This window comes from Mauremys mutica, chromosome 3 (genome assembly GCF_020497125.1).
Source record: "Mauremys mutica isolate MM-2020 ecotype Southern chromosome 3, ASM2049712v1, whole genome shotgun sequence".
NCBI classification, from domain to species: domain Eukaryota; kingdom Metazoa; phylum Chordata; order Testudines; family Geoemydidae; genus Mauremys; species Mauremys mutica.
This window is the reverse complement of record NC_059074.1, coordinates 47,684,293-47,712,194: the sequence shown is the minus strand read 5'-3', so window position 1 is coordinate 47,712,194 and position 27,902 is coordinate 47,684,293. Positions and strand designations below refer to the sequence as shown.

The window sequence follows — 27,902 nt, the reverse complement described above, 5'->3', positions numbered from 1 at the left end:
TTTCCTGGTGCACTGCCATCTCCTTACCTCAGGGTATGCAGGGAACTGCAACTGCCTGGAACTCTCTAAACTCTCCCTCTCCCCCCAGCAGTGTCTTCTATGTGCAAGCTGGGCTCTGCTGGGTCCAGTGGCCTAGGGGCAGCCAGCAGCACCGCAGCCCATTTCTGTGGGGAAAAGAAAATTATGCACAAAACCCATTAATTTCTGCACAATTCTGCATTGCGCAGTGGCGCAGAATTCCCCCAGAAGTAACTGAGAGCTTCTAGGTCCCAGACTCTCCACTTTTCTTTAAAACCTCTTTTACACCAGCGTTGACAATCCAGAGCAAACAGTTATCATCCCCTCCCCCCAAAAAATGTTGATGAGTTTTCTGATTCTCAGATTTCAGTTCAATGGTATAGTCTTCAAGACACCATTCTTTTACCTATTCTGATGACCTCGTCCTCTACCTCCCTGGTGTTACCAATGGTGGATGGCTCCTCCTTCACCTTATGGGCTCTCCCAGTGTCCTTATTGCAACCCCTGGGCCATGTAATGCCAAAAATTCCTAAGTGTTCTGAGTCACACTTGCAGGGCAAATAGGCAGAGCCATTCCCCTGAACCCTCACTCACACCCCACCAACCAGAGCCAGCAGAGGAAATTTTTGAGGAGCAGGAGACAAGGGCTGACAAGGAGGTAACACCTCATATGAATATCTCCTCATCTCTGGATGTCTCTCTAATGCCTCTATCACCTTTCATGGCAAATAACTTTAGATAATTTCAGGAGCTGGTGAAGTGCATAGTGGATATATGTTTCAAATCACTATAGCGAAGGTCCAAGACTCTCATCATAAAGCTCCTGGATATTTTATATGCTTCAGCTTCAGCACCTGCAGCCCTTCTTGTGAATCTGGCTTTATTAGAACTTGCTAAGACAATCTGGCAGACTGCAGCGACACCATCCACTACCTGTAAATGTGCCAACAAAAATATTATGTTCTAGCCAAGTACTCAGAGTTTTTACTGAATTCCCTGGTTGTGGAAACAGTAAATAAGTGCCATAGACAACACAAAACAAAGTCTTCTCATTACAACAGGGAGCAGAAGTGACTTCATCTCTTCAGTCACAAGAGTTACTCCTCTGTAACATTGCATTTCAAACCACCAAGTGCTCATGTCAATATATGGCTATCTGAATTACAATACGTTCAACACCTTTATTGTGCATTTGCCAGAGGAGCACTTCAAACAATTTAAGGACATCAATGAAGGGCAACTCTTAATGAGAACATTATTACAGTCCTCCTTACATGCAGCTGAAATGGCAGCCTAGTCCATTTCCACCATGATCATGATGTGATGACCATCTTGGCCCTAGGTGTCCAGTTTCCCTAGGGAATCACAGAATACTGCTGAGGACCTCCCTTTGGATGGCCATAAGTTGTTCTCCAAATCGACTGATGAGTTACCCTTAGATCCCTCAACATTTATACACCTGCAAATAAAAGAAAATATAGCAAGTCTCAAATATCCCATTGATCTTCCCAATTCATTTCTCGAATTTCCACAAGCCACATGAACCACCAGCCAGGAGACCAAGATACTCAAAGAAGCCAACTAACTGCGTCAGCTACTTTATCCCAGCCATCTATGTCAGCTAAATGACAATTTTGATGGCTTGGTTGAGAGCCTGAACCACCTTCTGCACTATCCTCCCCTCCTCCACTCTAGATACAGTCTTTCCCATTCCCAGCCTGCATGGGAGAGAATAACATCCAACAAATGGGCTTTGGAAGTAATAACATCCAGTTATTCATCCATTTTGCCTCCAGTTCTTCCGCCCAACCCCTTTCCTCATCCCTTGTCAGGGATTCCTCTCACAATCATTTGCTGAGATAGGAAGTCACTACTCTTCTACATGTAGGGGTTATAAAACCAGTTCAGTCTAGCACTAGGGGGTGCCTTCCTTATTTTTTGGACAAGGCGAGGGTCATTTTAATTGCACCTACTTGGCCAAGATAAGCTTGGAATCCTTACCTCATTAAACTTGCTTTTCATCCACCAATGAAACTTCCAATCAGTAACATCTGTTGTCTGAGCATGCTGGTCAGACATGTCAACCCAATCTTGCAGTTTGACTCCAGGCGCAGCTCCTAAATGGTATTAATCAGACAGCAGCTCGATCAGGCTGTTGCACCTCCTCAAGATGTAGCTTCAAAAGACTGGATTTATTGCATAATTGGAATAGTAGAATTACCCAATCCCCAGGGATTCGCCAGGAAATCTATTTAATATGTATTGTCCCATTGAAATTTTCCATGGAAAAGTGTTAATTTTCATTGTTAGTTTTCATTTCAATAGTCTGGGGGGGACACTTTTTTTTTTTTTTTTACAGCTCCAGTTATTACATTTTAGGACATTCCCAAATCATATCAGCATAATAGCTTAACCTTCTGCATTTGCATGTTTATCTATTTTATTACACCATTTCTATCAAGACTAATGTGATTTAAACCCTATTCTTCTAGCACATTCACGTGAGCTGTAATGCCTGATGCATTTAACTCTCAGTTTTTTATTTATCAGTACAAAACTTCTGTAACAAGTGATATTTTCAAATTTATAAGCCTATAGAGAATATATCAAATCTGCATTAAGAAGCTTAAATTCCAATTTATATCTGTCAACCTTTTCCCCCAGTGAGGCTAATGTCTGATACTTCATTTAGGTGAAAGAAAAGACACTGATTTATGCAAACCTAACCAATAACCATTAATTTAAATTTCCACCAATATTGAAATATATCTATCATTCCTAGTAAAATGATAGATATATTTTCAATTTATGATGTTACGCACACAATATGACATTACACCATATAAATATGAATCCAGATCAATTTATGTTTTATAGCTTCTGATATCTCAAAGAAATTGCCATCATTCACTGGGAGATAAGACAATCTACCTCCACTTTAAGGCAGCTCCACTGCATGCCGCTGCCACCCCAAAGCCATTCGAGGTAAGCGACGCCGTGCCAGTGCCTACACTCCAAACCCCTCCTGCACCCTGCACGCCAACCCCCTGCCCTGAGCCCCTTAACCTCCTGCCTTGAGCCCCCTGCTGCACCTCAACCCCCTTCTCTGAGGCCCCTCCCACACTCCACACCCCTCCTGCCCCCAATACCCTGCCCCAGCCCAACATTCATGGCCCTGCATACAAATTTCCCCACCCAGATGTGGTTCTTGGGCCAAAAAGATTGCCCACCATTGATGTAGACAGTGCTTGGTTGTTGACCTAGCTGCTGCCTCTCGGGGAAATGAATTACGTACACCAGTGGGAGACTCCCTCCTCCTGGGGTAGGTATTGTCTACACTGAAGTGCTACAGCAGCACAGTTACAGCACTGTAGCTATGCTGCTGTAGCATTTTCAGGCCTGCTTTATAGTGGGAAATTAGGTCAGTATAACTAGGTCGCTCAAAGGTGTGAAAAATCCACCCCCCAAGCAATGCAGTTAAACTGACCTTACTCTAGGCGAATGGGAGAATTCTCCTGTCTACATAGCTGCTGCCTCTCAGGGAGATGGAGTACCTACACTGATGGGAAATCCCCACCTGTTGGCATAGCCTCTTCACTGAAGAGCAACAGAGTTTTAAGTAGTCACAAGCCTGAAATGTAGACGTACTCTAAGGTTATGTCTCCACTACGGACCTTACAGCAGCACAGCTGTACCGCAACAGCTGTAGCCGCTCTTCGTGGGTGGGAGAGGGCTCTCCTGCAGGCATAATTAAACCACCCACAATGCGCAGCATTAGCTATGTTGGCAGGAGAGCCTCTCCTGCCAACATAGCACTGTTCACACCAGCACTTTTGGTTTTTTCACACCCCTGACTGATAAGTTTTGCCAACAAAAGTGCTAGCGTAGACAAAGCCTTAGTTGGTTTAACATGTATACTCAGGCAGCCAGAAGGTGGTGTACGTCACACTAACATTAACAGTCTCTAAATTGCTTAGATTCATTCTGCCTTATACTTAAGGAAGAGGGCAATGCTGATGAGAAATAAAGAAAGTACAAAAATGATTACATTATAATGATGGATTATCCTCTATTCAAAATTCGAAAAAGCAAATTAATAATATTTATATATTGATATTACAGGCTGTTATCAGAGCTGGAGAGAAATTGTAAGCATGTTTTGTAAAAGCAAATTGAGAGAAAAAGTTTTTTCTTTCATTTAAAAAATGAAAATGCTCACAGAATATTTTAATTTTAAAAAATATTTTTGTGCAGGTCTCAGCTGGCTGTAGTTAGCCAGCACTGGGCTGGTTCTCTGCCTCCCTGATCTCTGGCACTCCCTGATTACATACTAAATCGCACAGTAGTTTAAAATCTCTCTTTGTGTGGGGAGTGGGAGTTGATTAGAGACACCCCAGACTTCACTGCTCCTCTCTCAGCTCCGAACTGGGTCAATAGTCAAACAGCTCCAAAGTGAAACCAAAACTAACCCCTTTGTCTCTGAGGATGCCCGTCCCCTGCCACTGAAGGACTAAGCAGTCCCAGCTCCTCATTGATTCAGCAAACTGTCTATATAAATCACTCCATCCAAAGTTCCCCACTGGCTTTTGCAGGAGTTTCCACTCTACCCTGGACCATAAGCAGGCTAAGAAATGGTGTATGGAGACTCTGGAGCCATTGTTGCTATAGTCCACAGGTTAGGATCTCTAGAAGTACTTGCCTAAACACATTTGAGGATAAATGTGAGTTTAACGAACAGGATATAGCAAATTAAGATACACCTTTCCTAAGAGTATCTCCACAGTTCCTTTGAGGAGTACCCACTAAGAAGGTGTGTGTCACAGTTTCAGGTTAACTGCACCCAGGGCCAGCTTTAGGCCGATTCCCCTGATTCCCAGGAATCGGGCCCTGCGCCTAAGAGGGCCCCGTGCCTTAGGCACCTTTTTAATTTTTTATTTTTTTTTAAATCACCTGGCACCTGCAGGGAGGGGGTTCGGGTCTTCGGCGGCATTTCGGTGGCGGGGAGGGTGTCTGCTCCGGGTCTTTGGAAGCATTTCGGCGGTGGGGGGTCCTTTGGTGCTGCGGAAGACCCAGAGCGGACCCCCTGCCAAAGTGCTGCCAAAGACCCGGACCGCCGCCAGGTATTTGAATCAGGCCCCGCAGTTCATAAAGCCCACCCTGACTGCACCTGTATTTCCCCTTCTGTGGTCTCTTGAGAGCACCCACTTAAAGGTTTCCAGCTCCCAGACATCCCCTCTCTTGGGAGGAGACATGTATCTCACAGCCTTTTGACTGGGGTTTTGAAGGCTGCACAGCTCCCTGCCTTACACTGTGAGATTCCCATCAAGCCAATCTGCCTAAAAGCCACAGTCTGTGCTTTGCTTTCTCTCTGAGAGCTATGAACAGTGTCTTGCCAGCAGTTACAAATTATCACACAGCTCCTTTTAAGGAAGCCTATTTATTCTTAAGGTAAAAGTCACACAGAGAAAGCATATACATATAAAACAATGAAAGAACTTACACACATGCTCGACAGCTTATCAAAAGTTACCCACAACTCCAACAAAGGGCTCTGGTAGGTGTCAGTCCTTCAAACCCCACAAATGGGTTTTTCTTGTGGTTAGACATTCATAGCAGTCTTTAGATCAGGAACCAGAAGGAAGTCTGGGTAAAGTGGCCCTCTCTTTATGCAGTTTGAGCTTTTGATCTCCAATCTCTGGGAACAGGTAATCGCCAGTCGATTGTCCTCTGAGGTCTTATATTTTATAAGTTAGTAGCCTCTCCGCATGGTGTAACTTTAAAAGGTTGGGGTTTTTGCATGACAGAGTTGTCACATTACTCACTATCCAGGAAGCCCATTTAGTACGTATTGTCCCAAAAGTCCATGCTTGTCTAGCACATTTCAGAAGAGTCATCTGAACACTTTACATTTCCCAAGTCTCTCATCTGTCACAGCATGTACTGAATTGGCGTTGCTAAAGCCTCTCTGCTATTTAAAAGGAACCTCTGGGATGACTTTGGCACGATATCTACTACTCTAAAATAGCTGTTTTATTTGTACTTGTGACCCTAGGCACCCTGTATTCATACCCTACACACGACTGCTATAATAATTGTATAAAGTATGCATTGTGAGGTATCATATGAAAGCTAACAACATGCTGGGTATCAATATCATTGTAAAATCCACGTGTGAACCTTGCAGGTGAAGTTATGAATTCCCTTTGGATAATGTTACTAGAACATGTTTAAGAGAAAGACAGCCTAGTCTAGGTAAAGGTGGTAAACTGGTCTGTCCAAGACAATTTACATATAGTATTAGCCGTAAAACTAAACCAGCAGGGGCTATCTTCAGCCTAAACTTGAGAGACAGAGAATTAACCTGGAGTGACACACCATCTTGGAAAAAAAAAAGGACTGTATCTTGCTAGATTAAGGTTTAGACTATCAGATATGCATGTTCACTTTTATTTGTTTGTAACCATTTCTACCTTTATCTTTTACTTGGTGTCACTTAATCCAAGTTCTTCTGTTAATAAACTGGTTTTACTCTTACTGTAAACCTGTTCAGTGCAGTGTTTGACGGGAAGGGTGTTTTTACCCAGGGGCGGATTTACACCTTATGCTTCCTGAGGTTCAGCATCTTCAGCGCTCCCCCACCCTATAGCTGGCCTTCATCTTTTTCATTAAAAAATGAAACTTAACCCATTTTTAAGTTTAAGTGCCCCCTAGAACACCAGCACCCCTAGGCACGTGTGTACTGTGCCTAATTGGAAATCTGGCCCTGTATTTGCCCCCGGTACATTAATAAACTATGATGTACTGACTCTTTAACAGAGCAGTAACTTACTATCTTCTGTGAATGTCCAGAGGTAAGGGCTCTGTTCACTGATTATTACCTTTTGGCCAAAGTCTGGACCGGGAGAGCTTTCAGGAGTTTGCTGGTGAGGAAGACAGATTGGCATGGCAGGGAGCTGACACACAGTCTTGTTGCCAGCAAAACTCACTCTTATTGAGGTAGTGAGGTATCACAATGGCTAACTGCTTTAGGTATTCCCAGCAGCGTGTTATAGTTGTACAGAATGCCTAGAGCCCCATGGTGCTAGACACTGTACAAACACAGAGAAAAAGACAATCTCTGCCTAGAATAACTTACACTCTAAACAAACAGGGCAGATCAAGGGTGGGAAGAAAAAAAGAAGTACAGAAGGTGAAGTGACATGCCCACGGTCATATAACAGGTCAGTGGCAGAACCAAAACTAGAACCCATGTCTTCTGAGTCCTAGACTTGTGTTCTGCCTACAGGACCATGCTGCCTCTTTGTTCTTATGACATCCCTGGAAAGACCTTATACAAGATTTTTCCTAGAGTCTTAAAACTAATCTCTCATTTTATACTCCAGTCTCTCACTGCATTTGTATTATGATACTTCCCCACCTAGTCTCTTGTTGATGGCGCTCTTTGATTTCCATTTTGGGCAATGTAGAGTTCATCACAGGAAAATACATGAAACAATTTTGTCATGTGCTTGCCACACCAAGCATCTAAATCTGGCTCCACGGTTTAAGTACACTGCTATTTTATTTTGTTACACATGATGTTATATTTTTATATGTGCGCTTGTATTTTCAGATGACACTTAAAAGCATTAATACTACGTAGATAGTTTATTTCCAGACTTGTTTACATCTTTTCCCGACTAGTAAAAAAAAGTTAAATCACCTAATGCAACAGAGTTGCTCTATCTTGCTTTCCCCCTATTTTTAATGTAGTGCTGTATGCACATTTTTCACAGATTAAAAGTCATAAAATCACTCCATGAAATTTGGATGAGAAGCATTTAAGCTGCCAGAAACTGCTTGTCTCTGTAATAAACAAAACTTTTCAAACAATTTGCATAACTGTTCTTTTGCTCCTCGTGATGGAAGAAGATTCTGCCAACTACATTAGAATTTGAAGAGATGCTCAAACAATCCCCAAGGAAAGTCAAAGATATGCATTTTTCACATTATTTGGTTGCAGTCCTCATGGACTGGATAGCATCCAGGAGGATTGCTCTGCCTGCCCCCACGCCATCAATTTCAGTGGCAGACTGCTGATCACACACAAATTCCCTCTGAACTCTCAGTTGCAGAAGCAGGGCCTTAGAGGGTTTATGCTGATTTTCTAAAGGTGAGTTTATTAAAGAAAGTCACTGGCTGGAGGTCTGGAAGCCATGCCTAGGTGGGTATCTAGTTGCTCAGACGCTAAAGTGGTAAAAGAAAAAACTGCCCTCTTCTAAATAACCTACTCCAAAGCTTGAGTCTTTACTAATCCTCTCCAGCTCCTAAAATATTGAAAATTATATTTTGTATTCATCAGTAACCATTAGTAACACATTTCAATAAACCTTTAACTGGCACGGTTGTGCATCAGATAATATTGTCATTGCTATTCGTAATCACAACCCAATTAGAGAGCTGCTGGCTTAGATATTTATTCTGCCTGCCTACATTGTGAATCGAGGATTCAAGCTCACAAAAAGAGAAGAGGAAAAAGATGATCAAACAAAAGAAGGCAACAATACTCCAAATAAATAGACACTATAACAGAATGGAGAAAAAACTATGGAACCTGAATACAGGTCATCCCTCTGATCTAGAAATTAGCCCAACTTGAATACCAGAGGAGACTTTAATTTAATGAATTAATGCCAAATTGCTCTCTTTCATTCAAGTCACCTTGCATTTTATGAATCAAATCTGGTTACTACTCTCATGCCCAAATACCAGTCCTTAGCATTAAGGACAGATTTTTCTCTCTGCTTTCTCAGTGGAAAGTCTTTGAGCCCTAAATAATTCAATTTCTGTCCACTTTTTAAATCTTCTTATATCAATGACGTAAAATAAAAAAGCCATGCAAAATGTTAATCTGAGATTTCCCAGACACCTTGTAGGAAAAACCTCATCAGGTACATCTAATACTATTAGGCTGTAAAAAGCTATTTAAGGATCAGCTTTATTCCCACAGAAATCATTGGTGAAAGATCAAGCCCCTGGGCCCAAAATCCTGCAACCAGACGTGCATGGACTGACCCTGTGCTGTCCAGAATCCCACTGAAGTCAGTGGGATGCTCGTTGGTCTTAGGGGTCCACCATTGCAGACATGATTACAAGATTTTAAGTTTTTCCAAACAGCAACCATACCTTTCTACATGATCATACAGCATCTAGAAAGGATAAATAAATAAGTGTAATCCTTCTTGCTGTTATTACATTTTGGGACACCAACATGACAAACACTTAAATTGCTTGTTTTGATCATCTGTCTGTGGAATTCAGCGGTTTGCCTCATTTAATAATGAATTCTCATATGGAAACGATACTAGTGGGTACATAAACCCTGCAAACAGAGAAGTACATTCCAAATTGAGAGTTAATGTAGAAGTGAATTATAAACGTTTTTCTATGCACATGGCATCTTACTAGCCTTGTCTAAGCCTGTGACACCCTCTAGGTAATTTGTGAAGATAAATGATCAGTTTTTCAGCACTCTTGGGTTGCAGAATAAATTAAACAACAGCCAGATGCCACCAGTAACTTCTCGTTCTTCCCTGAAGCCCTTCATGCACTAAGCTCTAGAGACCCCAGGTTCGATCCCACCTGCTGACAACTGGGGTCTTTTTGCGTTACAAGTGGGAGCTCGTCCAGGATTTCAACTCAGAAGTCTCTGAAGCTCAGGACGTGCTTCCTCAGCTAGGGGAAGTATGTAACCAACACACCTCCTGGGTGTGGTGTTCTGTCTCATCTAGTGGCACCGAGACCACTTAGAGAGAAAGAGAGAGATTGCTTGTGCTCTGCAGCCAGTTGACTTTTAGCTCATGCACTAAGCTCCAGAGGCCCCAGGTCCGATCCCGCCCGACAACGACCGGGATCTGTCGGTTTTATATGTATACCCCACTGTCTTTTGGGCGTCATCACCACAAACTACTTCCCACACCTTCCTGGGAACCAAAAGCCCCAGCTGCTCCCTATGCAGGTCTTAAAACCTCCAGCAACTTCTACAATGCAGCTCTCTACTTTCAGAATAAAAAGCTGTGGCCCATTTAAAATTGATAATGTGAGGGCAGGTTAAGAATAAATGGAATTTCAGCACAAGTTTAACAAACAAACAACTGTTATACTTCATATTGAATTCACTAAGCCCCTCAAATTTTAAAATTATAGCTAAGTCTGCTGCAGAATTTTCAGATTACTGCACCAAAATGTAATGGAAACAAAGGGGTCCTGACAACATTTAGGTCCAAAAGCTAGTTACTGAATATACTTAGGGCTTTGCACCAACTCTGTTCAAAGATGAATTCAGAGACTGGGTTGTAATCTGGGCCTTAGAGCAGAGTACTCTTGCTCCCTTCTGACTCTGACTCCTGGCTTGGCTCTTCTAAATGCTTCATTCCCCTTAGCCAGCCAGCCTTTGTTCCCTCAGTGGCTTCCTTCTTCTACCGCTCTTAATTCATGATGGTGCGCAGTTCAGGAGAAGCTCAGCCTATCGCCACCTCTGAGAAGAGGTACTGGTGGGCAGGTCAGATTGTGTTTAAGGCACTGAACTGCGACTGAGAATATTTAGATGCAGTTTCCAATCATGCTAACCTGCCTCTGTGAGTTTGAACTAAACACTACAGTGACTGTGTTGCTGTGGCACTGTAGTGTAGATGCTTCCTGCAGCGATGGAAGGGGTTTTTCCATCACTATTGGTAATCCATTTCTCTGAGCAGTGGTAGCTAGGCTGATGGCAGAATTCTTCCATTGACCTAGCCATGTGTACTCTAGGGGTAATGCCCCTAGTCTTCCTATATGTCTCTAACTCTATGTACGGAGTACAAACCAAATGGCAGGAGAAAGGGGCTTCCACTCCTTTAAGAACATAAAAACGGCCATACTGGGTCTGACCAAAGGTACATCTAGTATCCTGTCTTCCAACAGTGGCCAATGCCAGGTGCCCCAGAGGGAATGAACAGAACAGGTAATCATCAAGTGATCCATCCCCTGTTGCCCCTTTCCAGCTTCTGGCAAACAGAGGCTAGGGACACCATCCCTGCCCACCCTGGCTAATAGTCATTGATGGACCTATCCATCATGAGCTTATCTAGTTCTATTTTGAACCTTTTAGTATTACAGGCCTGATTCACTAACAATATCCTGAGGAAATCATGACATTTTTCTTTTAACTATGCTTGAAGTTGTTCAGCTTTGTATGTGGCTCAGAATAAAAATTAAAATGAAAAAGGTCTAGGTGATTGCAGAGTAGGATGTGGGCAGGTTTAAACATACAGTAAAATGTTCACACTTGTGAAACTACTTCTGTTTTCCTCGCTAAGACAGGCTCACTCAGATGCTATTAGGCATTCCATTAGATCAGGGGTTCTCAAACTTCAGAGCATCGCGACCCCCTACTGATAACAAAAATTACTACATGACCCCAGGTTGGAAGACCAAAGCCTGGGCTTGCCCGAGCCCCACCACCCCCGGTGGGGGGACTGAAGCCAAACCTCGAGCCTCGCTGCCCTGGGCAGTGGGGTTTGGGCTTCGGCCCTGGGCAGCGGGGCTTGGGCTTCAGCAAGTCTAATGCCAGCCATGGCGACCGCATTAAAATGGGGTCATGAACCACTTTGGGGTCATGACCCACAGTTTGAGAACTGCTGCTTGTTACTGCACTCAGGTAGCCAACAAAGTGCAACATGTTGTAGCCTAGGGGCTTAAACAGAAACAATAAAATACTTTCAAAGATAGCTTTCTGAGGGTTGATAGTTTGTGCAATACAAATGGAGGATTGTAAAGTTCATAGAATCATAGGGTTGGAAGGGACCTCAGAAGGTCATCTAGTCCAACCCCCTGCTCCAAGCAGGACCAATCCCCAGACAGATTTTTACCCCAGTTCCCTAAATGGCCCCCTCAAGGACTAAACTCACAACCCTAGGTTTAGCAGGCCAATACTCAAACCACTGAGCTATCCCTCCCCCCACTTAGAACCGAGATGAAGAAAATGCAGTCCAGGTAAAATCTCAAGTGCAAAATGATCTGCATTTTATTATTAGTTTCATACCATGATAGCTGTGCACAGTATTTTAAAATAAATAAAATGTCAGATTCTGCCCTAAAAAAATTTTAAGCTGAATTTAGACTTAGCCTAGCAGGGGATGACAATACATGAAGAGAAGGAATAAGGCTAGTTCAATGGAACCTTGATCCACCACTAGGGCTTGTCGGACCTACATGAAGACAATAATAAATAGAACTATCACCACCTCTGGCAATAGTTATTAAATATGCCAGTTGTTACGCATGTATCCTGTTTGGTGCCTTTAGGGATCCTTTTTAGAAAATTAATTAACTTAATACATGGCTTGTGCCTCAAGTGAAGGGAGTAAGGATGATTGTTAAGATCTACATTTCTTATAACATCCTTTACATTGAAATCCTGGCAGTTGCTTCAGTACTTTCAGTCAAAAGTAAATGGTGGCACTTGAAAGAATTGTCACATCACATATCCCTGGCACGACAAATCCTTTCTCCTATCTAATGTATTGTCATCTTTTCCAGTAACTGATTTAATAAATAGGTTTTATCAAAAGTAAACAGAGATGGGCCAGAGCTTAAAATACTTATTAACATGCACACGGAACTCAACATGGCTGGTCTTAACTTATTGGAAGTGAGGATCTTGCTATTAGTTGCCTTTGAAGGATAAGAGAACAGTAAAGGAATTACTTCTTCCCCTTCTAGTCCCTAGGCCAGAAAGTAAGAGTAGTTTAGACAGTGAGATTAGAAATTTGCATGAGATGAAGGGTTTAAAAAAATACATGTCCCAAACTGTCATTTGCTTTGTGCTGAAAGTTCTATGAAGACCTTGATTGAGTATGCAGCTGCAGTCAGAAAAACAGAGGAGTTTAGGATATGTAGGGAATGAGATGGAAAATAATACAGAAAATATTATAATGCCTTTATATAAATCAGTGATGCTGCCTCATCTGGAATTTATTGTGTGCAATACTGGTTGACCCATTTCAAAAAGGATATTGTACAATGATAGGGGTTCAGAGAAGGGTGATGAGAATACTGATTAAGGTCAATGAAAGTCTCACATGAAGAAAGACTTTAAAAAACTGTGATTGTTTACCTTAGAAAGGAAGCAAATAAGAGGGGACCTCATAAAAGTATATAAAATAACAAATAGTAAAAAGATAGATTATATAATTAGAAGAACCCTGTTTCTGATCCACTGAGGCAATTCCTATGTTCAAAGCTAAACCTGTATGTAACTTACTCTAAGATATCTTCCTACCTCGTACCCTAACAAAATCAGAACAAAATGGAAGGCTGCAGTTGAACTAAGACTTTTGTCAAAGTCATGTATCACCACTTTTAGAAGGAGAGGAGTTCAAAGGGAAGTAATAAGAACATTATGTTGGTTCTTGAATGTACTATTCACTAATTCCCCTGTGGCTCCCCAAGAAAGCATCTGGCATCTGGTTTGTTTTTCTGTTGAATTGATAGCTGCCTATAAAGTTCCAGAGCATTAATTCACAGGATGTTCAAGTTGCATTTGCATGGTACGCAGCAAACAAATTTTATGTGTGTGTTGAGTGGGCAAAGGGACCCCACAGAGTCTGTCACACAGTTATCCACTAATGCTCAATTTGTTCTTATTCAGCCTGGCCCTCTGCAGACTACATTAGAGGCAGAGCTGTATTACCTAGGAACTTTTCCAAGTTAGCTTACAAGACACCAAGCTATTAAATGGATGCACAACAGAGTGTTCCTTACTCTTTCACCATCCCACTAAAAGCCCTTAGTGTGGTACTTTGAGTACTTTTAGCTCCAAGGAAACCTGTAGGTTATTCATCCTGATATTATTCTTAACTAGTGACAAGCTTGTGTGATAATATTTCTACACTCCAGTGAACAAAAGAAGCTATGGTTATCCACAATCTACACAACTCAAATGCTTCCCTTTGCTGTTGATGTTAATATGTCTGTATCAAAGTGTCATAACCTCTTAGCATGTCTTATTTAAGGGGGAGTTTCTGTATCATAAGCTACATATATAGATATATCTCCTAGTCAGGGAAGCTATGAAGTTAAGAAAGGAAAACTAAAAGCCTTTTACACTTCTTTGAAAAATGTCCTGGCTTCCAGTAGTTTCGGCTTGTATGAGCAGTAAAAAGATAGATACAGCCTTCTTAACTGTTTAGCTTGTGAGTTTGACCAGTTAGAGGTAGAACTAAATGCTGATGCTTTGCTGTTAAATTTTTAATTTGGTAATTTTACTTTGCCTTTGAAAGCATTGCACTAGCTAGCAATTATACATACTGTCAATTGCTCAACTTCTAGAGCCTCTTCCTACATAAGTGATTTGTTGGTTCCATATCCTCCTCAGATATAATCCCTGTCAGAACCTATAGCAAAAGAAACTGAGCTTTGCCATTACACTCCCCTTATCTGTGGAATTCAGTCATTACACGCTATATTATGTACATGCTAAGTTTCTCTTTGGTGAGCCATTGCTTTTTAACCTCAATTTGTGGATCTGCCCTGTGACTAATACAAGTCCTTTGCTAGCCACTCAAGTCAGGTCTACACTATAATGTTTGTCAAAATCACACCCCTAATCAACATAGCTATGCTGGCAACATCCACACTGTAGAAGCAGCTAATACTGGCAAGAGTCCTTTTGACAGTAAAGCATGTGTCATTTGGGGAGGTGGTTTAACTATACAGGCAAAATAACTCCTTTTGCCACTATAAGATGAGCCTCCATTAGGGACCTCTGCTATAGCTGTAGTGGCAAAGCCTTTTTAGTGTAAATTAGCCCTTAGTTGTGCTACTTTTTTTTTTTATTTGACTCCTATGCTACAGAGAGGAGTTAAACCGCTACATTGAATCTGGACTCTAGGGAGGTTTCACTTTGGATTAGAATATTTTCTGCATTTTGAGACTTGAGGCATGTCCACACTGCAATCAGAGCTGTGACTGCAGCATGTGTAGACATACCCAACCTAGCTTTGATCTAGCTATCTCTACCAATAGCAGTGAAGGTCTGGGGCAGGCTTGTTGCTGCTGCAGCTTCTTGGGTATTGTTATTTGAGCCTGCTAGATCAAACCTGGCTCAAATAACAACAGCAGTGAAGCTGCACCTTTGACATAATAGTTGGGACTCATAGTACTTTAGATAGTGATGACATCCCAAAGCAGTAGTATAATTTTCCCTTTCAATTGTTCAGTTATGAATTATTTACTCTATTGAATAAACTGGTTAGGTTTAGAGAAGTGTTGCAGCGCAATGGCTCCAGCTGATCAGAATGTTTAGAACATGCTTAAAACCATTCCCATTGAAGCCAATGGGACTTAACACGTGTTTAAGTGCCCTCCTGAAAAGGACAGATGGTGAATCACAGCCACCATCAGGGAAGGAGTTCCAAATGCAAGGAGAGGAATGGAAACAGGAATGAAACCAAGATACAAAGTCATTTTAATCACACAAATGCTCAGAATGGGCAAAATAAAAAGCTAGCTTCCCTCACACTGAGAAGTGCCTGAAGCACTAAGTTCCCTCCCTACACCTAGTGCCATGATGTCACTAGCCAATCAGAACTTCAAGCCAAGTGTAAAGGTACGGGACTCACCCCTGTGGCACCTTCTGCTGGTCATCTCAGGGAATTAGCATTTCCAGCCTCCGAAGCCCCTCTGCAGGCTGGTGTCCTGCTGCCATTGTCCCCCAAGTCCCTCCCAGGACCCAGTGCCCCTTGTCTTTGGGGTGCTGCCCCTGGCAATACCCCCATAGTCTCAGGGTCTCCCCACCTAGGGAAACCCCCAACCCTCTATCCCCACCTTGCCTCAGCCTATGGGCTACTGCCAGCCACCATCTAGCCCCCCCAGACTGGGGCCGACTGCAGTCTGTATAAGCCAGTCATTATAGGCAAGGGAGGTTTTGACCTGCTGCCTTTCCCTGCAACCCAGTACCTCCAGGGGCCTTGTACAAGGCCCTGCAGCCTGGAGAGTTGCTGGCCCAGAGCTCCCCAGCTCCTCTGGCCTTTCCCCAGCCCTGCTTCACTCCAGTACCCCTTAGCACTCAGGCAGCTAGATCCATCTCCCTCCTCAGCTAGAGGGAGACTGCTTGCTCCTGGCCCACTGCCCTCTTATAAGGGCCAGCTATGGCCTGATTGGGGCGTGGCTCCAGCTGTGTCTGCTTCCCTCAATCAGCGAAGCTTTTTCCTTCCCTGCCACAGCCCTCTTCCCGGGCTGTTTTAAGCCTTTTAAGGCAGGAGTGGGTGACCATCCCGCTACACCAAGACTCAACTTCCCTACCTCTCTAGAGAAGGTGTGTGAAGGATAGCTGCCTAAAGATCCTGTGAACACTGAGCAGCCGGTGACCTCTCCTGGTGATCCATCCCTGCTGTGTCTCTGGCGACACACACACAGTTTGTGTCTTTAATGTTTTTTTCCGTTGGGGTGTACTTCATTCTATTTACTCAAAGAAGATATACGTTCCTGTTGAGAAGTGCTTTGTGAAGCTGTGTGTGACAAGTGCTGTATGTGTTATGCCTAGACTGAGCTTTTGCTTAAATGAAATCAGACAGAGCAGGTAATAAATCATAGAAATCAACGGTTAATCAAACTGCTTTGTCTTCCCTCCAGAAAGCTGCATTTAAACGAAAACCACAATGTGTTAATGACAGATCACTGGAGAGTAAATGCTTAGGGGCTCCATGCTCCAATGTACAAAGCTGCCTTTGCAGACATGTGCATAGGCCAAAATATTCCTGGTGCATTAACAGACATATAATTTGAAAACAATATATTAAGCAGGATGATCATGTCTTCTCTGTTGCTCTGCAGATGAGCCAAAATGCGCCAAATGAACAGATGGATATTCTGAAAGGGTGGATATACAGGCCTGATGACTGTATGGAACTTAAGCAGACTCTATTGGTAGCACACGACTGTGACCTATATTAAAAGAAAATTTCATATGCACTGGAAAAATAACTGTTTAGATGGTACACAAGAAATGTCACCAACAGCAGGAGCTGTGTGAATGGTAAATGTCTTGAGTCAGATCAGGGCCAGCTCCAGGCACCAGCATCCCAAGCAGGTGCTTGGGCGGCAATCTACAAGGGACGGCAGTCCCTGTGTTTTTGCCCCCAAGCAGCGCGCCGAATTGCCGCCAGACGGCGGGGGCAGTCCGTGTGCCGTTAGGGTGGCATGAGCATTTCTGCAGCGGCAGCAATTCGGTGGCAGCTTCTATGCTTAGCTGTCCACAGCAGCGCAGCTTCTGTTTTCTGGCTGAAGACAGAAGCTGCTGCTGAATTGCCGCTGCCGTGGAAACGCGCATGCCGCCCTAACGGCCCCGGACTGCCCCTGCCGTCCGCGGCAGCAATTCGGCACGCTGCTTGGGAGCAAAAACAGTAGAGCCGGCCCTGGCAGTGGAGGCTGCAGAGCCTAGCACAATACCCCTGCCATAGCCAGTTGCAAGCGTTCAGTCCAGTGGGGTCTGGGGCCAGGTTCACAGCCGGCTCCTCCCAAGCTGTCCCCAGTGGGCCGAGCAGGGCCCGTGGAGATAGGAGTGCGGACACTCCACATGCACCAGTGCTGGGCTGCAGCTCAGTCGAGAGAATGCCGGGGTCCCGTGTAACTCGGGCAGCACCTGTGGGTGGCCGGCTGGGGCCGACCCACGGCAGCCTTACAGAGTAACAGGTCAACCTGGCCCGGGCGCGGCTGGAGGAAGAGGCATCCTCTTGGGCGGCCTGGGCCTGATGGGGGGAGGGGCGGGGGACATGTGTTACCCCCGTGTAGCTCCCTCCAGGTGCCGGGTACCACTCCCTGCCCCATTCCAGGCTGGCCCTTCCTGAAGCTGGAATGTTCCTCCCGCAGTCGGGTGTGCCAGTTGGACGAGTTGCAATGGCACCGAGCGGGTGGGGTGGGGGGATTCTGAGAGTTTGTCACAGGGAGCTCGAGCTCGGGCCTGGCAGGTCAGTGGCGTGCACTGGGATCCGTGCGTCGTCCCGCTAAGCGCCTCGGCCGGCCTGGGAGAGCGGGGGCGCATGGGTGGCAGGAGCAGGTCGAGGCAGAGGGGAAAGTAGAGTCGCGCGCATGCCACCCTAATGGCACATGGACTGCCCCCGCCGTCTGCGGCAGCAATTCAGCGTGCTGCTTGGGGTGGCGAAAACAGTAGAGCCAGCCCTGAGTCAGATCATTATTTGTATTACACTAACAGTTAGAAGGCCTGTCTGAGATTGAGGTCCCATTGTGGAGACACTATTCAAATATACAGTGAGAGACAATCCCTGCTCTGAAGAGTTTATAGTCTAAACAGACCAGTTAGCAAAGGGTGGGAGCGGAAAGAGAGGTGAAGGGCATTGTTCAAGATCACACAGTAGGTTACAGATGGGAATCGAATCCAGGCATCCTGATTCCTAACTGTGTGTCCTATCCACTATACCACATAGCGTCACGGTTACACATCTGTGACGGACAGGGTCTGTAAATAAGCCAGACATCTACACAAATAAACATTTTAGTATCACTTAAATATTGGTTGCATCCCAAATTAGAAACACAGATCTAAGATACAGACTAATGCAGAATAGATAAGACAGCAGATGGCCATGGCTCTGTCATGATGAAAGCTCCCATCCACTGTCATGGGGTGCACAGCATGGAGCAAGCTGCAAGGGATTGAGATGATTCTGTTCTTAGCAACCAGCATCTACTAAGCCCTCTCCTCACCCTCGATATGGCTCTGTGGGACAAGAGGCAGTCAACCATGTACTGCCCAGAGGCCCTCAGAGATCAGTAATCTGCAGTTTAACGTAATACATCAAACACAGTAATGGAAACCATCTGTGCTTCCAGGGAGGCAACCAGCAGCCACTGCCATGCGCACAGCCACTCCTTGGAGCTTCCATCTTAGGTAAGCAGCTGGCATCATGTCAGTGAATGTACCAACCTGAGAGTTGCCCATCACACTCAGTAACAACCCAAAGTGACAGCTACTTGTAAGATAAAGCAAAGCAGTTGCAAAACCTGAGAGATACAAATAAGCCAGTTAAAGTAAATGATTCCACAGAAGTGGCCCAAGAAACAAAACAACACTTGTGTTTGGCCTGTGTGGAAAGAACAGCATAGATCTTGAGCTCTCAGTGGAGATCACAGTACACTCTGGATCTTCTCCAGACAATGCTAGGCAGACAAGCTAAGCTCTCACAAACCAACTTCACTTAATTTCCAAGGTAAACACAATATTTTACCAGTTCCACTATGATACTCTGCCTCCCCTTAACAGCCAGAGAGTAGATCTGCCACCTGTTTCTTAAACAGCCTGTGTGAGTCACAAGAACCTTCTTGATAGCTAGCTGAGTATTGAACTCTTGAATTTAAAGGCTGGCTATTGTGATGGTGTTCAGTAATTACTTGGACTGGATGGTAGAGAGGCATGGGACACACTATGGTGACACACCAGTATGTGTGCAATGTGTATTGGTATGTCTGGGTTTATGGTTTGTTTCTTTTGGTAGCTAGAGGCTCTCTATTATGGGACAAAGTTAAGAGGCCAGATCCTCAGGCCTGAGCTTTCTGTGCCCGAGGAGCTCCTGCAGGGCAACACAGAGGTGTTTCAGAGCTGCTCTAAATTGTGCTACCTGCTCACAACCACAGGGAGTTGCTCCAGCAACCAAGGTTCACGAGAGTGCAGAGGTGTTCAAGTGAGCCTAATGATTTTGGAGATATGAGGAGTTCCCTTTTTCCCCAACTGCCCCCATTAGAAAGTGTTAAAAAAAATAAACAATAGGAAAACCTTTGAAACACCACAGCTTTCAAAAACTCATTTTTCGATTTTCTCTGAGCTTGAATGTTATGGTTTGATATATGCCATCATGTGCCAGCAATGCCTCTCTGCCATGTACATTGGCCAAACCAGACAGTCTCTACACAAAAGAATAAATGGACACAAATCTGACATCAAGAATCATAACATTCAAAAAACAGTGGGAGAACACTTCAACCTTTCTAACCACTCAGTGACAGACTTGAAGGTGGCAATTTTGCAACAAAAAACTTCATAAACAGACTCCAAAGAGAGATTGATGAACTCGAATTAATATGCAAATTAGATACAATCAACTTAGGTTTAAACAGAGACTGGGAATGGTTGGGTCATTACACTAATTGAATCTATTTCCCTATGTTAAGTTCTCCTCACACCTTCTATGGGTCATCTCAATTATCACATCAAAAGTTTTTTTTTCTCCTGCTGATGATAGCTCATCGCAATGATAAGACTCTTCCTGTTGGTATGCATACTTCCACCTTTTCACGTTCTCTGTATGAATAAATATCTCCTGTCTGTGTGTTCCAGTCTATGCATCCGAAGAAGTGAGCTGTAGCTCACGAAAGCTTATGCTGTAATAAATTTGTTAGTCTCTAAGGTGCCACAAGTACTCCTGTTCTTTTTGCGGATACAGACTAACACGGCTGCTACTCTGAAACAAACATGTCAGGAATGTCATGGTTGCTAACACCTATATTTTCAATGTGACCAAACAAAGAGCTCCCAGTAGACAGTACATACAGCAGTTAGCATACAGAGCTTGTTCCCCCTCACCTCACTGTCCACATCCTCCAGGCGACAGCACCTACAGTTTGACTGATGAGCATGCTTTTGTGGATGCATGCAGCAGGGTTACCACAAACTTATATGGAGTGAATATGAAAATAAATTTCCTCCCACGGTGGGAGAATGCTTAAAATGGTTACTTCTAAAAGTGACAGTTTAAAAAAGGAAAAGAAATGAAACCCAAATCTGTTATTTCTAAGGGACTGCAAAAATGCTTTAACAGTAAGGTTACTGTGTGTGGCAGCAATCTCCTGCCATACATACAATTTCTGTCTCCGTAAATATACAACCTAGGAAAAGATGCCAGGGAATACAACCAGCTCACTAGTGACCTATACAAAGTGCTACTGTTTTAGAATAATTTCTTGGTGCCACAAAAATACAGGTTTCCAAAGCTGCTGACAGCAGGCATCTTCCACAGGCAATAGCCTCCTACTTCATTTCATAAAAGGAAGTATTCTATACATTATTTACTAGCTCCAGAGGTGGATTAAGGTTTCCTAGGGACCTAGGTCGAAGCAAGTGTGGGGCTCCTTCCCACCCCTTCAACCTGTGGTCCCGCTCCCATTCTGCCCCTTTCACCTACGGCCCTGCCCACAGCCCCACCTCTTTTTGACACTTCCCCAGGGCCCCACCTGTTTGCTCCTTTCTGCCCCCCCCGCCGCCCCGCCCCTGCGTCCCCAAGACACAGAAGCTCTGTTCCCATGCTGCAGCCCTGGGTGAGAGCTCCTCCAGTCCCAGGGCCACAGTGGGGGGCCGGGTAATAGGGTTTCCTCTGTCATCAACTGGGCTTCTGCCGGGGGCCTTCCTACCACAATAACAGGATCTCATGGGGATCGGAGCACTGGGGATTCTCCTACCTCACCTACCTGGTGCTTCTGCCGGAGAGCAGGGTCAGGCATGGGGGCTTCCCCTGTGGCTCCATGGCTTCTGCTGGGGATGGGCTTTGGCACTGGGGGCTTCCTCTGCCCCACAGTTTCTGCCCAGGATGTGGTAGAGGAGGCCACTGGGTGGGGCTTCCCCTGTCCTGTGACTTCTGCTGGGGACGGGTGCAGGGGCTATCCCTGATGCACCCACCAGGTGGGGAAAGCCATGGGCTCCCCCTAGCTGTCTGGGGTTCCTGGGCACGGGTCCCGTGGGCCCAGTGGCTAATCTGCCACTCATATTAGTAAATCACTGATTTTAAAAAAGGACAAAAAAGTTCAAGTCCTCATGACACACAAATATTCAACTAGACAACTGACAAAGCTTCTCTTGGAAATCGGCTAGTGAGACTATAGGCAGTTTCCAATACTCATTAGCATGGTGTCCCTTTGACCAACATACAGGGCCCTGCGGGATTATTTCCATTAGGAAGAAATATGGATTATTGAAATCAGGTATGTTCTTCAGTGAATTCCTTTTTATTTATCACTACACAATGGGGCATTTAATTGCTTCTTCCAGTTAGTCTGAAAGAAGGCTGCATAGCACACCCATCAGCTATAACAAAGTCTGTACTTGTCTACAGATCAAAGATCCACTGGATGGCAGCCATTAACAGCGTCCAAAACAACAACCACAGCCCCTGCAGCCTCTTATTATTTGCCATAATTTGCCATGATCTGAGACGGACATTGAAAATTGTCTGATAAAGCTGGATTCAGACACTTCTACGCCATCTGATAGTTAGAAATTCTGCCCATGAGATCCTGTTATTGTGGTAGGAAGGCCTCATTGATACTTCTAGTGGGCCTAATTGTGCCCAAGTTCCTAACAACATAAATCAGGCATTACTAACCAGTAGCAGGGCCACAAGTGTTGCATCCACAAGTGGCAAATCATATGCTAATTGGCATTGCTCATTACAGGTTTTTATCATTTTCAATTACCAAGAGAAAGAATGTCTAAGGGCATAAGCAAAGAGCAGCATGTCTAATTTCCTCATTAGCATGCATCGGGTGTAGATTTGCATTACGAACTATTTGCACATTGAAAGAATGGAACCCCTTTCCTATTCCTGCAGGCCACCTAGTGGAATAAGAATTACAGCACTCAAGGGTGACAGGATGGGGGCACTCTTCTAGCTATATTGTGATCTGCTATTGGTGGTGTTAGTCTCAGGGGAAGTCAATAGATTTATTAACCTTCCTGAGAAAAACATACAGAAGCTGCCCAATGGAGCTGGAAGACTGGCTGAACCCTGGGTTGGCCCTTGCAGGATCCTGTTGCCAGAAATCCCAGAGCCGTGGTGATTATGAGCACCATAAATAAAGAGAGGGTCCGATATGTATGACTCTCTACATTCTCAAACTCCTCACAGAGATTTAGGATGTTTGCAGAGTCAAATCTGTACCTATGGGAGACTTATTCATCAGGAATAGCCAAAACAGCTTCTAGATCCTGTTTGCAGGATGGTCTGCTCTGAACACTTACCATATAGTTTACAGAAGCTATGTTGCCTCCAAACAATCCCACCAAAATGACAACTTCATAAAAGATGCCTAGGTTGAGAAGACACTGTTGTGCAGATGGAGTGAAGACAATGATGGGTGCAATTTCTGGCATAAAAAATTGTGCACTCTGGTGTTTGTAGCTTTATTGTAACTACCAGATTCCAGCCTGGACTAGGCACACGCAATTCATTTCCTGTTTGAATGCATGATAAGAGCTGGGATTTTCAGATGTAAAAAGGTCAGTTACCATTGTTAACAACTTTATTAATTTAAATGAATCATTAAAAAAAAACCTAAGAGAATTTATCTTTGCACCAACAGTGCAAGTCCTTACTTTCGCATGCATTCACATGCACTCTCTCCATTCTAGTATATAGTCTGCCAAGGTGCCATCTTCCTCTTTAACATCTTTTTAATTATGTTTAAAGGAATTACCTTTTGCTATGTTCCTGCCTACTGCGAGATTTAAACTTGAGAGCCATGTTTCTAGAGAGGTAGGTTTCAAATATAATTGAAGGCAAGACTTCTTTGTAATTAGAACTAGTAATTAGTCTTTTATATTGCACACTGGGGTTCTCCAACATTGAAGAGAAATTTATTAATTTTGTTTTTATTGTTTCATTCTTATATTCCTCACCTTCTTTAAGAAGTTGACTAATTACAACGGAGGATGGTGGTAGGCATATAACCTCCTACATACCATACAAAATATACTACATTAACATATTTAGTTTTTACTGATGCCGTAGCTACTGGGATTTTTTTTCTTTTTAATGAAGGAATGAACTCTGAGCAGAGCAGGGTGAATAGTCCTCATAAAATTGTTTGACAAATCTAGATACCTTTTTATTAGTGGACTGTCTGAACAGATTGTAATTTTTTTTTCAAATATATAATTCTTTAAAATGGTAAAATAATCTCTATCACTAATTCTTGGTTCATAGCTTGTTCACAGGCAGTTCATTGTGAGTGTATGAAATCTGAAATTCATGTCACACAGTATGTTTCTATTTCCTGATTGGACAACTAATTCATCAGGTTAAGAATTTGAATTTGCTTGCACCATTATTGCCTTTCAATTTACTGTTTTTGCAATATTCCTACTGGTAATTAAATATGAGATATGATATATATATGATATGATATATTTGAAACTGATCAATAGATGCAGACAAAATCAAAGCAAATTGTTATAAAATTTGAAGATATATCCACAAATATATTTGAAGAGCCTTACTTCTGAGTCACAAGACCACTTTAACGTAAGCAGATGGGTGGAATGGTCAATAATTTGAATTTGCACAAACTGAATATCAGTAGCAGATAGCAGTGCTCTGTAATTTGTCAAATACATTGAAGGTAGAGAGGTATCTAAAATGAAAGCTTCATCCTAAAAAAGGAAAGTGCAAACAAAGATAAAATAAAGTAGCTGCAAAACGAGCAGCTGAGAAAATATTAGAAATACTTCTCATTTGCCTGCAAATCTCTGATTATTTTCAGTCATTAGAGTAGCAGGACTTCTGCCTGGCTTATCGCCAGAAGTAAAGGCTTGTGCTTTGCCACGAGGATTTTCATACCAAGAAACAGCTGCTGCTCAGATAAAATGCTAAAAAAAAATTATTTGCCAGTTGCAATGTGCAGAATGCATTTCCTAAATTACTTCATTAGCACAATGAATTAAAGGTGGCACTCATAGGTAGCTGGCAGAAAATTATACATGCAGCTTTAGAAAATACAGTACAAAAAATATATTCATAGCACTCTTTAATATCTTCAAAAGCAGGGTATAAAATATGATAATGGTAAATGTATTCTAGACACTAGTCTAGATGTGATTTAGCTAATGTGATTTAGCACGTGTTATGCTATTTAAATCTTTTAGACAGGTAACGCAACTGGGGACTAGGTTAATAAGATCAACTCTTCTCATATTTTTATATATATAAAAAGTGTGTGTGTGTGTGTGTGTGTGTGTGTGTGTGTGTGTGTGTAAAACTCACCCTCCTTACTTATGCTGCTGTATTTCAGCCATTCTTGTCCATGGGAGGGCTAAACAGGGCTGGATTAACTCTCCTGTGGGCCTGGGACTATTAGATTTTGTGGGGTCCCTGTATACAAGTCTTTTTCCTGGGAGGGAGTTTGATGCAGGATGGGGCAGGGGGTTCGGATGCAGGAGGTGGTGCAAGGTCTGGGAGGGAGTTTGGGTGCAGGAGGGAGCTCTGGGCCGGTGCAGAGCATTGGCGTGCAGGACAGGGTGAGGACCCTGGGAGGGAGTTTGGTGCAGGAAGGGGCTTCGGGCTGGGGCACGGGGTTGGGTTGCGGGAGGGGTGCGAGGTGCAAGCTGCGGCTGGGACGCGCTTACCACAGGCGGCTCCAGGCTGGCGGCGCAGCAGGACTCAGGCAGGCTGCCTGCCATAGCCCCTCGCTGCTTCTGGAAGCAGCCAGCTGCTAGCACATCTCTGCGACCCCTGGGGGGAGAGGGACAGTGCGTCTCCATGCGCTGTCCTCACCCGTAAGTGCCATCCCTGTAGATGGCCAATGGGAGCTGCGTGGATGGTGCTGGGGATGGGGGCAGCATGCAGTGCTGCCTCTCCCCCCCCTCTGGGGCTGCAGAGACGTGCTATCAGCTGGCCACTTCTGGGACTGGTGTGAGGCCAAAGCAGTCAGGCAGCCTGCCTGAGCAACCCGCTGTGCTGCGGGACTTTTAGCGCCCTGGAGTTGGAGATTGCTGCCTGTGATTTAATTATGCCGGGTCCCCCTGAGCCAGGGCCCTGGGCTGCAGCCCCTGAAGCCCCTATCTTAATCCGGCCCTGGGGCTAAATCAGTCCTTCTCTAACTAGAATCTCCTGCTGCATTCTGAAATAGCAGTTCAGAGTTGTTGCGTCTGAAAGAATAGACTTTGGGCCACACGCTCTTCTTTCATGGTATAATATCCGAAAGGCGCACACATGAGTGAAACAATTCACCAAAGATAAGCACAGACCCAATCTTTTACCTCTGTGAATCTACATAAAGGTCAGTGGGTGAAAGCAAGTTGTATCAACATAGCACTATTGGCAGATTCTGACCCTCCCTCGTTTTCTTGTCAAAATTTCAAAAAAATATTTTAAATTTCAAAATATGAAAATTTTTGACCACCTCTAAAGTATTCACACATAAAAATATTGTATCTATGGTACACTTTCTCTTTTTATCAAAAAGCATAACAGTTAGTTTTATATAAAACCACTTTTGAGCAGTATTGAGTTTTCCCTTCACAATTCACATTCCCCTCCACAGTCAGCAATTCCTCTCAGGCTGCCCTTATGAGAGCAGAAGGGAAGGTTGGCTAAGGCCATATTTAAAAAAAAAATCATCCTCAGTGCATGAGTGGATAGACACTGTGTAAATATATACACGTGGTACTCCACTCTGACAGTATAGTATATATGTGGCTAGACCACAGTGGTGTCTGCTATAAAGCTGGGCAAAAAAAAATTGGCAGATGGCAAACATTTTTGCCAAAAAATGCATTTTTGGGGGGGCTCTGAAAGTATTAATGAATTCAGGCCAAATTTGGAAAATAGTTTTGGATGAAAAAAAGGGGGGGGCGAAATTGTTGTGACATTTTCAAAACAAACTGTTTTGACATTTTGTTTCAAGATGACATTTTCAAAATGAAATGTCAACTTGAATCAACATTCTGTTTGAAAAATGTTGACTTTTCATCTTGTAACACACATTTTACCTGTTTCATTTAAAAATGAAAAAGGAGTTGAATGCAATGCCTATGCACCGCCAAGTAAATTAAATATAAAGACATATCAGTAAGTGAAAAATTAATGTTAATTTAGCAATATTAACCTGGCCAGGCAGAAAGCCTAAAAAGCAACATATATGTATGCAATGTCGCTCATTTAATGCTGCCATAAGAAACTTATTTATCCATTTCCTGATGTTTATGCTCACATCACATTAATATACATTTTTGCATTTAATTTTCAGTGTAGTGACTGAACAGACATTTCAGCATTTAGCATATTTAAATATGTTTAAAAAGGTTGCTATTTAAAAGATGCCTTTCTGACTAACAAAAGTGGTTTATATTTAGTGGCTTACATCAGCTACTGAAATGCTTTTGCAGTCAAGTTTGAATGTTCAAATGGTCCTCAATTAGAGGATTGGGAAGAATGCCATTCAAATATCCTTTATTACTGTAGCCAAATGTAAGGACCAAGCTGGTTTAATTGGGCCCATATCCAGGCAATGAAATTAGCACTGTAAGGGAGCAAAAGGAAACAATTCCCCTAAGTGGCAGATTCTGCTCTCATCTCTGTGGGTGCAGACTATGCCCAGCAGCAGAAACGGTGCAGTTTGTCTATGTGAAGAATGAAAATTTTTCTGCCTGACTAGGTGTGTGCCTGCTACACAGTTCATAACACAGCTCTGCATGGGCTGCACGTACCAGTCTGCAGGGGACAGGAAGCATCAGGACTGGTTGGGAATAGAGGGTGTACATCTACTGAGGCTGCTACACAGATTCCTCTGTGGCACACAGGGGATATATTGCAGTCTCAACACTCACTTCAGAACCCTATTATGCTCATAAGCACCTCACTGTAAAGTAAAGGACAGCCTACAGAATACAACCCCACAGAAGGTGGAGAAGAGAACACTGTCCTAGCCAATAATATCATCTCATCTCCTTAATAGTTGTCTAATATTACCTTAATGTAAGCAGTCACTATAGTCATTGTAGGAATAGGAGGCTTGGTCCATGTCAGGATCTTGGTATAAGTAGTGATCTGCACTCTGAAGCTCTATATTAAGCAGTGATCTGT

General features: G+C 43.6%; 1 long non-coding RNA gene across 1 annotated transcript; it reads right to left on the bottom strand.

The window, feature by feature from the left end:
- Positions 1-34: 34 nt before the first annotated feature.
- LOC123367289 lies at positions 35-27,902 on the bottom strand. The gene is made up of 4 exons (XR_006578392.1): positions 27,789-27,902; positions 2,020-2,135; positions 1,293-1,477; positions 35-164 (listed from the first exon to the last, which is right to left on the bottom strand). It is a non-coding gene; the product is annotated as an uncharacterized LOC123367289 (long non-coding RNA).